We start from the raw sequence: 12,470 nt of genomic DNA, 5'->3' as shown, positions 1-12,470 counted from the left end.
TGAGGCTCTGGTCAGGCAACAAGAGACCTGGGTCAAGTATAGACAGCTGGGATCAAGTGTATATCTGGAAGAGTATTGGGGATTGAGAAGCAGAGTTAAGAAGGAAATAGGGGGCACGAGATAGCTCTGGCAGGTAAGATCAAGGATAAGCCAAAGAGATGTTGTATATTAAGGGAAAAGGGTAACTAGAGAGACAATAGGGCCTCAGAAACCAAAGTGGTCATTAATGTGTGGAGCTGCAGCAGATGGCCAAGGTGATCCAGGAATATTTCTCCTTGTTTTTAACAGGAAGAAAGTCATGAAGATCAGGGAACTTGGGAAAGTTAAAGACAATGTCTTGAGGACAGTCCGTATTATAGTTGAGGAGGTGCTTGATGTCTGAAGATGTATGAAAGTAGGTAAATCTCCCAGGCCTGATCAGATGTCAGGGAACAGTAGAGGCCTGGTGTACAGCTGAAGGATCAAGGAGTACAAGTACATAGTTCCCTGAAAATGGCATTGCAGTTACAGTGGTGTGTTCAGTAGTCATGGAATTTAGTATAGCAAGCTAAGACACTATTCCTTGGAGCGATGGAAACTGAGGGGTAATCTTTTCAAAGTATATAAAATCATGAGAGGAATAGATAGGGTGAATACAAATTATTTTTTCCCAGAGTAGGGTAATCAAGAACTAAAAAGCATAAGTTTTAAGTGTGAAGGGAAAGATTCTATAAAAACCTGAGGGCATTTTTGTTTTTGTACAAAGGGTGGTGGGTACATGGTAGTGCTGCCAGAGGAGGTAGTTGAGGCAAGTACAATAACACAATTTAAAAGACATTTGGACAGGCATATAGACAGGAAAGGTTTAGAGAGATATGGGAAGGCACAGGCAAATTGGTGCATTTTGGTTAGCATGGATGATTTTAGGTGAAGGGCGTGTTTGTGATCTGTGTGACTCTATCGCCTGCATATAAAGCAATGCAGAAAATATTAACATTTGCTCTAAAACATCACAACAACCATCAAATGCATGTGATTAAAACTGGAACACATTACCTGTATATTACTAAATTCCATCATTTCTTGGAATGTGTTGAAATTGTTGTTTGCTGTTTACTGGTGATACAGTAGAAACCCCCTTGGGATATCCGTTTTCAATGTCAACCATTTACAAAGTAATCACGCCGGGCTTGATGTGACTGCGTTGAGCGATAGCCTCCAGTTTATCCATTGCATCCGTCTGTAATACCTTCCTCACATTCCTGCCCCACCCCCAACAGTTCACAGTTTGTTCAATCTGCCTCTGTCAATCTGCACATTATGTCTCGTTACCAACAGCAGCAAGAAACTCAAATCCACGGGCTATCCCAATTTAGTGCTGATGTGATCATAGAGATTCTCTGACAATAAAACACTCTTGACGTGACTTGAAGAATGTGCCATCAGCATCCAAACGGGGCCTTTGTGTTGGATACAACTCCCTCCACAGCAACAAGTCATGGATAGTCAGGAAACTTAAACCATGTTGCAAACCACTGATTATAGTCATTGAGCCTGACCGTGTGGCTTTCTGGCAAAACTCCAATGGAAAGTCCCAAAGAGAACCTCTTGCCATTTGTTCTCCCTTTGTTTCTTCAACGGAAACAAACCATGATGAATATTCTCTATTGGCATTTAATAATCTAAACTATTCCCATTGATGAAAACCACAATTTTTCTTTGGCGTTACTAGTTAAAAAAAGACCCAGTTTAACTGGAATTAAGGCGTCTGTGGCATCATAACAAAATATGTTATCCAAAATGCCATCATGTGCATGAACCTCGCTTGCTTCTTCAAATGTGAACCGAGATTTTATTGACTTTAGGCTTTAGAGATACAGCGTGGAAACAGGCACTTTGGCCCACCGAGTCTATGCTGACCAGCAATCACTCCGTACACGACCAGCAATCGAAAAACTCCGTACACTAACACTGTCCTACACGCTAGGGACAATTTACAATTTTATCAAAGCCAATCAACCTACAAACCTTTGGATATACCTTTGTATATCTTTGGAGCGTGGGAGGAAACCAGAGCACCTGGAGAAAACCCACACGGTCGCAGGGAGAATGTACAAACTCCATACAGACAGCGCCCGTAGTCAGCTAGAAACCAGGTCCGTGGCACTGCTGCTGCACCATTGTGGGCCGCCCATTGTGCAGTGGTCTTTGAAGAATCTAATCCCTTGTGAATATCTAATATCATCCCTGCCCTGAGACAAATTATTGCAAGGTTTTGTTTTAAACTTCTTCCTGGAAAAGCTAACTAATAATTGCAAAGCAACAACCGAAGGGCCTCTGGGAATATGGTGAATAACAAAAGCAGCATTACACCTTAACTAATGAGGTTAAGCATTCAGGAATAAACAGGGGAAGTACTAAAAAGGATGTCAAATCAATAGACAATAGACAATAGGTGCAGGAGTAGACCATTTGGCCCTTCAAGCCAGCACCGCCATTCAATATGATCATGGCTGATCATCCACAATCAGTACCCCGTTCCTGCCTTCTCGCCATATCCCATGACTCCGCTATCTTTAAGAACTCTATGTAACTCTCTCTTGAAAGCATCCAGAGAATTGGCCTCCACTGCGTTCTGAGACAGATAATTCCACAGATCCACAACTCTCTGGGTGAAAATGTTTTTCCTCTTCTCCGTTCCAAATGGCCTACCCCTTATTCTTAAACTGTGGTCCCTGGTTCTGGATTTCCCTAACATCAGAAATATGTTTCCTGCCTCTAGCGTGTCCAATCCTTTGATAATCATATGTTTCAATATTCCCTCTCATCCTTCTAAATTCCAGAGTATACAAGCCCAGCCGCTCCATTCTATCAACATATGACAATCCCGCCATCCCAGGAATTAACCTTGTGAACCAACGCTGCACTCCCTCAATAGCAAGAATGTCATTCCTCAAATTTGGAGACCAAATCCTCACATTTATCCACATTAAACTGCATCTGCCATGCATCTGCCCACTCACCTTACCTGTCCAAGTCACCCTCCATCCTCATAGCATCCTCCTCACAGTTCACACTGCCACCCAGCTTTGTGTCATCTGCAAATTTGCTCATGTTGCTTTTAATCATTTCATCTAAATTATTAATGTATATTGTAAATAGCTGCAGTCCCAGCAACAAGCATTGCGGTACCCCACGAGTCGCTGCCTGCCATTCTGAAAGGGACCCGTTAATCCCTATTCTTTGTTTCCTGTGTGCCAACCAATTTTCTATCCATGTCAGCACTCTACCCCCAATACAATGTGCTCTAATTTTGCCCACTAATCTCCTATGTGGGACCTTATCAACTGCTTTCTGAAATTCCAGGTACTCCCCATCCACTGGCTTTCCCTTGTCCATTTTCCTAGTTACATCCTCAAAAAATTCCAGAAGATTAGTCAAGCATGATTTCTCCTTCGTAAATCCATGCTGACTCGGACCGATCCCGTTATTGACATACAACAAAAGATAGAAATTATGACCAGACATAATTGGGGAAAAAGGACAAAAAGTTATTGACTATTTTTCATCTGCTAAAATAATTCACAATCTGAAGAAATAAGACTCTAAAATTATAATTTACTTTCGGAAGAAGAGAATTTAATAGACCAACATGAGTAGCTATCAAACCATCAAAGGCTTACCTACACATTGATCATTGCTAGATCGCTTTTAATTAATTTGTATAGCCAACAATTTGGTGAAAGGCCTGGAAAGATTGAAGGGGAAATGCTGTTTTTTTGCGGAGCAAAAGATGGAGCAGAGCAAATTGATCATTAATTTGTGGCAATTTACAATTCCGTGATGTTTCTTTCCCTCCTGAACTAGCTGGCTAAACTGGTCATTAGTCACAGTGTGTGACACACAGGCAGCTTTCACCTCCCAGTAAACTCAGCCTCAAACGCCAGTTAATGCACTTGCCGAGGCCTACAAGCCAAGATAAGGATGGATAAGAGAGAATCTTTAGCCAATTACCCCATCTTCTTTGACCCAGAGCAGTCAATCTCACTGGCAGAGCTCAACTTTTGGTGGAAATTTATATTTACCAGTAATTCAAATAAAGATAATCAAATCAAGCGTAAATTTTTAATGAATGTTACTTGCATATTTTTGATTAAAAAAGAATAGATAGTTTAAAATAAGCAACTTTGATGCAGAATCAGTTGTAGAACATATCTACCAGAGTATAGCTTCATCTTAATCAACCTGTGCATACTTTGGAAAAAAACAATTTAAATGAAAATTATGTTCAATGCAAATAATTCTGCAATGTCTTTCACCTGTTTAAAACATGTTGCCAGAGGCAGGGCCTACTCACAAAACAGAATCATATAATCATAGAGCATGGAAATAGGCCATTCAACCCAATTATATATGCTAACTAGTAGGTTCCCTCCTGTATTAATAACATCTCTAAGTTTGGTCCATAGCCTACAATGCCAAAGTGACCCAACTGCGCAGGTCCACCTTCCCCAGAAATGGTCCCAGTGATTCATGAACTTGAAGCTCATCCTCCTGCATCATCCTTTCAGCCACACATATACCTGGCTTCTCTGTCTATTACTATATTCTTTAGCTCATGGCATCAGAAGCAATGTAGACGTTTTTGAGGCACTGCTCTGTGAACAGTTACATAGCTCCCTAGACTCATGTTGCAGGACCTCATTCTTTCTCGTTCCTATATCATTGGTACCTGAATGTACCACAACCTCTGGTTATTCACCCTTCCCTGTCAGAATGTCCTTCAGACATTCCAAGACATCCATGACCCTCATGCTAGGGAGGCAACATACCAAACTGGAGTCTCTTTTGTGGCCACAGAAACATCTCTTTATCCTTCTTACGATTGAATTCCCAAATACCATCACTCTCCTGTTCGCTGCCTCCATACAGCAGCATCCACAGTAATGCCAAGAACTGGGCTGTTCTCCTCTGGGAGGCCATCGCCACCAACAGTAGCCAATACAGTGTACAATACTTGTGAACATATTTGCCAATATTCATAGAACAAAGAACAGTACAACAGGAACGGGCCCTTCGGCCCACAATGTTTGTGCCTAAAATGTTGTCGTTGCACTCATCTCACCTGCCTATACATGATCGATTTCCCTCTATTCCCTGCACTTCCATGTGCCTATTCAAAAGCCTCTTAAATGCCACTATCATATCTGCTTCCACCACCACCACTCTTGGCAATGCGTTCCATGCCTACACCATTCTCTGCATTAAAAACTTGATCCACACATCTCCATTGAACTTGCCCCCTCTTGCTTTATCGCTATGCCCTCTAGTGTTGGACATTTCCATCCTGGGAAAAAGGTTATGACTGTCTACCACATCTATGTCTTTCATAATTTTATATACATACATTTATATAATTTTATATACATATATATTCTATCACCATTCCTTCACCCAAACGTCACCCATTTCTTCTATCCTGAGATGCTGCCTGTCCCACTGAGTTACTCCAGCATTTTGTGTCTATATTCTATCAAGGTTGTATCCGGAAATCAAGAGAACACAATGGAAATTCCAAATATTTTGTATTTGGACTCAGTGTCCAAGAACTGGAGTCGGTTTATAGTTTTGTGTGGGATTTACATTTCAATGCAACTGTAATCTGGCTGCTCAGTGTTGTGTTTAGTGTATTTGCCCTCAGCTCCAAAATGTTGAACATCCCAGCTGTCAAGGACAAAATTCCAGCCTCCGTTTAGCTAGCGAGAAAAGAAATGAAGAGAATGACCACTTACCTATGTGTTTTTACGTGATACAACCCTGCTCCAGTCCCAAACAAATGATCCTTTATCAAATCTGGTCAGGATATACATTACGGGGCAAAAGTCCATGAAGGTTATAAATGTTAGGATGTGACTGCTGGCATCATTTGTTATTGAGCTCAGAGGCTTTTGTCATAAGGGTCCCCTCCTATATATATTGAAGGCAAAAGACCCTCCCAATAGGTTCTTTCTTTCCAAATAAGCCTGCAAAATATAGCCCTTGTATGTAGATCTGAGACTGTCGTTGGGTCAAAAACATATACAGTGCTTTCTCTACCACCTCCCCCCCCCCCCCCCCCAAATAATAAAAACAAAAGTCCTCTTTATTTCCATAAGACATTGGAGCAAAATTAGGCATTTGGCTCATCAGGTCCGCTCCACCATTCAATCATGGTAGATCTATTTTTTTCTTCTCAACCTCATTCTCCTGCCTTCTCCCAGTAACCTTTGATGCCCTTACTAATCAAGGAGCTATCAATCTCTAGATTTAAAAATACCCAATGACTTGGCCCCCACAGCCTTCTGTGGAAGTGAATTCCACAGAATCATCACCTTCTAGCTAAATAAACTCCTCCTTATCTCCTTTCTAAAGATACATTCTTATATTCTGAGGCTCCAGCCTTTGGTCCGAGACTCTCCCACTAGTGGAAATATCCTTCTCCACATCCACTCTATCCAGGACTTTCATTATTCGTATGTTTCAATGAGAGCTCCCCCTCATCCTTCTTTCAACACTATTTCAACAATATTTTTACAGTTCCACGGTCTTTTAACTCTCCTTTTTGTTATTGTAATTGGATTACAACTATTTCTAATGGTCTTCCTTTACATCACTAATTTAGCCTTTACATCACTAATTTAGCCACGTGCTCCACTTTCACTTTTATCTTCAGTATCATCTGTTCATTGGAAACAGAACCCTAAACTTGCCCTGAGTTTACAGACCGTAATGACTCTGACCTAATTAGAAATGTTGCTTCCGTGTCACGTAACCTTTCCCTTTAATTATGAAGACAAACTCCCTACTTTACTCTTCAAACTGTTTTTTCTCCATTGAATCCACATTGTTTTCAAATCTCTCTAATATTACCTTAAAGTTTAAGGTTATGCGTGCACATTGCATGAACAGAGTTGGGTCTCGGGTTATGGTAGAACTGGGAACTTCCTCATCTCCCCACCCCATCATGACTTTCCTCCCTCTGGCTTCACATTCCGCAACTCTACAAACCTCTCACACCTTCTGATCTTATCTTTGGCCTTTGCTCAATTATCTGCCGATTAACCTCACCCCGCCCCACCTATTTTGACCTATTACCTGCCACGCAGGTCCTGCCTCTCCCCTTTTTCAGCTTTCACTCTCCCCCCAACAATCAGTCTGAAGAAGGGTGTCGATCCGAAACGTCACCTAGCCATGTATTCCAGAGATGTTGTCTGGCCTGCTGAGTGTCCTTTTGTACATTAACCAGCATCTGCAGTCATCTTGATTCTACTGGGAACTGTATTTTACCAGTTATAAAACATCCAATAGAGCAAGAATGCAAAGGATAGGTGAAGAATAAAAGCATTACTGAAACGTACAGACCGGGCACAGGTTTGGTGAAAAACAAGGGTAAAGGTAAGAAATAAGACCAACTGGTGTCTGATCATGTACGACATCAAATCTAACCAATGTCGGTGATCATTTTCTGGACACTTTCCCACCACCCACAAATTATTTAACCACAGAATCTAGAGCTATCAAGCACAGCATACCATCCTGCATTATTCTTAATGCAATCAGTCTAAAATGCTCCTATATTATCCCAGAGACAACACAGGGTTAGAATGAGCTGCAACGTATAAACTTTGCATGAATCATAAATGACTGTATCTACTACAGCCGGACTAAGGTGTAAGCAGGAACTGCTGGTTTAAACCAAAGATAGACACAAAATGCATCTCTGGAGAAAAGGAATAGGTGACATTTTGGGTCGGAAACCTTCCTCAGACTGAAAGAAGGGTTCCGATCTGAAACATCACCTATTCCTTCTCTCCAGAGATGCTGCCTGATCCGCTGAGTTACTCCAGCATTTTGTGTCTATCTTCTAATGATTGGGAAACATGTGCAGAAGTGCTAGTAAAGTGGCAGGGAATTTTAAATCAGCCAATTAAGTAATCTGGAGTAAAAAGAAAATATTAGAAATAACAACTGAATAGTTATAAAAACCCACACGTTTCACAATTTCATCAAGTAAAAAATCTACCAGTCTTACCTGTGACTTCTGAACTGTGGCTGGGTCTATAGGTACCACAGCACTATATACATCAGTAATGGCATAACTGATAGATTGGATGGCATTGACTTGGACTTCAAACATGTGTGTATCTAGCCCAATTACATTTACAGACTAAGATCTGGAGACATGCCTGAAGTTAGAAGGTCGTTGGTCAGACAACATTTGACCTTATCACTATTCCAGAAGATTCCTTTTTAGACATTGTCTCAGTGAAGTTGGGTTTGCCCATGTCACTGACACTGGTGGCACTGTGACATAATGTCAGGAAAGAATGGCTCTGGGAGTCTTCATAATTGATTCTGGTCAACAGGATGTCTCATGAGATGAGGTCATACATTGTCGAAGAGACGAGATGCTAATTCACATTCGCCACTGTTTGTATCCCTGTATCCCTTCATTATCATCTTTTCCCCAGCCAACTGTGGGCCATTATGGGCTCCATCCCTCTTTGGTCATCTGTTGCTGGCCCTGATTTATTCTGGCCTTTTCATACCTGCAGTTCTCCCCCCTTAATGTTCAAGTCTGAAGAAGGGTTTCGACCCAAAACATCACCTATTCCTTTTCTCCAGCGATGCCGCCGTACCCGCTGAGTTACTTCAGCACTTCATGACCATCTTCAGCAAAGATGTGAATGCCCTTTGACACTGGTGGCGCAGTGATATAATGTCTTCATTATTGATTCTGGTTCCTTGGATGTCTCATGAGATGAGTTAATATATTGTTGTGGAGAACCGGTGCTAATTCCTGTCTGACGCCTCTACTGTACATCTCTATCTTTAAGAGCACATGTAAGAAACATTGACAGTAGTAAGGACACAGAAGGTACTCCTGTGTGGTAATTATTTATCCCATTGTTAAATTGGCAGACTGATAATCCAACAGGCCAATTCCTGTAAGATATGTCAGTCCGACTGGATCTGTGGCAGGTTCTGTTAGAAGCAACATGAAGATAAATGTTCCTGAGCTCGTCCTCATCAACTTAATTGTTATGATGCATGACCCATCAAAACAATGGGCTGAGTGAACGTTTGTCCAGTTCTTGTGAACTCTTCCACATGTTGGAAATCCTGCATTGTTCAGTGGCATTATTACAGTGCTGCATATAACAGGTCCAAACATACCTAACAGCTTGAATCTATACATTAATGACCAATTAAAGGCAGTAAAACTGTACGTCACCAAAATTCATACCTTGTGCCATATTTCCTCACTCTAACATTACAGTCAAACTATGGAACCAAGAGCCTGTCAGGATCTGTATCCGATTTACTCAGGGATGAGGTGGAAACTTGAAGAAGCTGCAGTATATGTATGCCAAGCATCAAAAGTAGCATACTGGAAGTCAGAGCCAAGTGATTCCAAAACCAAACAGAACAGGTCACAACTGAAATCCTGCTAAATCCAGGTTCAGTGCAATTAATAACAAATAGGGGCAAACTTCATGAAGATCCTCAGACACCAGGGTGGAGAAGTTGCAAGTTGAAGAGATGTAATCCACATCCACTGATCAGGAGAACCTCCAGACAAATTCCACAAAGATATCTCATTGCTGTAGGTAAGGAACGATGACTGCCCTTGATGACAAGGTAGCATTTGACTGTGTGATACCAAGGAGCCCTGCTAAAACGTGCATCAAGAAGAACTCATTCTTGTGGTTATTGGAAGTCAATCATCACAGCTTTAGGGCTGTGCTGGAGGGGTCTGGTGGGACAGTATCCATCTTTCACTGCTTCATCACCCCTCCATCACACAAGAAGAGGAGTGGATGTGTGCTAACAATTGTGCACCAGTTCCATTCACAAAGACCCAGATAATGTAGCAGCCTATTCCCAGATGTGACAAGGTGCACAACGTTCAGAATTGGGGTGATAAATGAATAGAACAGTACAGTATAGGAACGGGTCCTTCAGCCCACAATATAAATCTCACATAAAGTGTCAGGCACGGGCTATCTCAAGGGTGCTTAACCACCTGCCATTAATATTCAGTAGTATTACCATTGCCAATTTTTGTCAGTCACCTTGAACTTTTCAAGGAACTTAAAACTTTTGGACCTACACTTTTCAGCGATCAACCGTACACTAGGTCTATCCGACACATATCACTCTAGGGACAACATACAGAAGCCAATTAACTTACAAACCTGCACGTCTTTGGGATGTGGGACGAAATCAGAGCACCCGGAGAAAACCCATGCGGTCACAGAGAGAAAGTACAAACAGCACCTGTCAGGATCGCACCTGGGTCTTTGGAGCTGCAGGCAGCAGCACTACCACTGCGCCACAGTGCCGCCCATCTGTGTCACGCTAAAGATCGTTTGTCAATGGAGCGGATAGATAACAGACTTCAACTGAAATGTCAATAATGAAGTTCAAACTTTTGTTTGCGAATAGACCTCAATGACTTGAGCAGGCGTAATTTCTGCTGAGATACCTTTCTCCCTTCTCTTCCCTTTTTCACTAGCTTCTATTCTTCATATTCTCCACTACTTGCCCAGTCACTCTTCCTACCCCTGTACCCATGCAAGGAAGTTTGGGAGCTAGGAATTGAACATAGAACAGTACAGCAGAGGAATGGGCCCTTTAGCCCACGATGTTTGTGCTAAACATGAAGCAAAGTTAAACTGACCTCATCTGCCTGTACATGATCCATAACCCTCCATTCCCTGCATTTCCATGTGCCTTTCTAAAAGCATGATAAATGCCACTATTATATCTGCCTCCACTAACTCCACTAGCAAGACGTTCCAGGCCCCCACCACTCTCTGTGTAAAAAACCTGACCCGCACACCTCCATTAAACTTCTCCCCTCTCTCTTTATAGCTATGCTCTCTGGTATTGGACATTTCCATCCTGCGATAAAAAGGTTCTGGCTGTCTACCCTATCTATGCCTCTCATAATTTTATATACTTTTATCAAGTCTCCCCACAACCTTCGACGTTCCAGATAAAAAAATCCAAGTCTATCCAACTTCTCCCTGTAGCTGAAACCCTCTAATGCAGGCAATTAATGAATTAATGAATCAAATCCAGAAAGGTGTGTAAGCAATTGAGCACATTTTTGAAGGAGGTGGGACGTGGCACATTTTATTGAAGATGTACTAACATCAGCTGGATGTACACAGAATAAACATATGGGTGCAAAAGTCAGGACAATATATTTCAGTACCAATCACACCACTTCGCGTGGACTTTAGCAACTCTAAACAACTTTTTATACGGACAGTTAGAAAATCATAGCAATGGTTTTTAGAAATCAATCATCCACTAACTGTTATAAGCCAATAGTCCCTTGAAACAATCAGTGTGGTTGGTGGGGAGGGGATGGGTTGCTTCTGTTGCTGGCCATGTGTTCAACTCTTATTGCAATTATTAGTGCATCCTCAATAAAATGGTGTGACATGCCACTTCCTTCAAAAACGTTTCCGATTGTTTGGGCACCTTTCTGGTTTTGAATCATTCATCGTTTGGGGAAGGCATTAGTGTTAGGCTCCAAAATGGCAGTGCTGACACCAGATGACAGTCGCACAATGATTAATGATATAAAACGTCTGTCCTGCGGAATTCCAGCAATTATTAGTGCATCCTCAATAAAATGGTGTGACATGCCACTTCCTTCAAAAATGTTTCCGATTGTTTGGGCACCTTTCTGGTTTTGAATCATTCATCGTAGCACCCAAACTAGACCCTGCTAAGGAGCGACATTATGTAATCGCTGTTGTAATTGATTGGTTGTTGTTAGTGGGTGATTTCATCACTTTGATTTATTAACAGATCAACAGATACTTCTATTCTTTCTTCAGCTAACAACCAGCACCTTGATTATTCATCAGGATTCAAAACACACACGGACTAAAAATGTAAAACGATGCTGCCATTGTTATGGCTTGTATTCTTTTGTACAAATTACGATTTGCAATGTCTGTGTAGAATCAGCTGAGTAACAGGCTTCTCTTGTATGATTCATGCTGCCCTATTTGAACGCTTCTCCTCCGATTGCAACATTTTAATCCCTGCTGAAATGATAGTGTTGATTTTGCACGAAAAATTTGATATATTAGGTAATGTTTCATATATGTCACACTTTGCACCATTGGAGATATAAATCGAAAGCGATGTTTAATGTTATTGATGTCAAGCTTTACTCTGCAGGGTGCAGAGAATCAGTTGCTAAAGCTCTTCGTTACATTACGGACATTTGGGTTTTGAAGCCACACAGCGTCACCTTGTACATCATGTTTTCTCCCTTCCCAGACAGAGCCTGATGTAGGAACGGCTGGGAAGGCAGACAGTCTCCCGGAGCAGTTGAGACATGCTGAAAATTGAAGCGGGTTAATTTAACAGCCACATTAAATGCACAGGAAAGGTCACGGCCTTGGATGATCATGCAGTGGCCA

The 12,470-nt window shown here is 41.7% G+C and overlaps 1 protein-coding gene across 2 annotated transcripts in view; it reads right to left on the bottom strand.

The window, feature by feature from the left end:
- The window catches only part of LOC129702658 (choline-phosphate cytidylyltransferase B), a 53,929-nt gene that overhangs the window by 29,698 nt on the left and 11,761 nt on the right, over positions 1 to 12,470 (bottom strand). The window lies entirely within an intron of this gene.

The sequence above is a fragment of the Leucoraja erinacea genome, chromosome 13 (genome assembly GCF_028641065.1).
Source record: "Leucoraja erinacea ecotype New England chromosome 13, Leri_hhj_1, whole genome shotgun sequence".
Classification (NCBI taxonomy): Eukaryota; Metazoa; Chordata; class Chondrichthyes; order Rajiformes; family Rajidae; genus Leucoraja; species Leucoraja erinaceus.
This window is presented reverse-complemented; position numbering and strand designations above follow the sequence as displayed.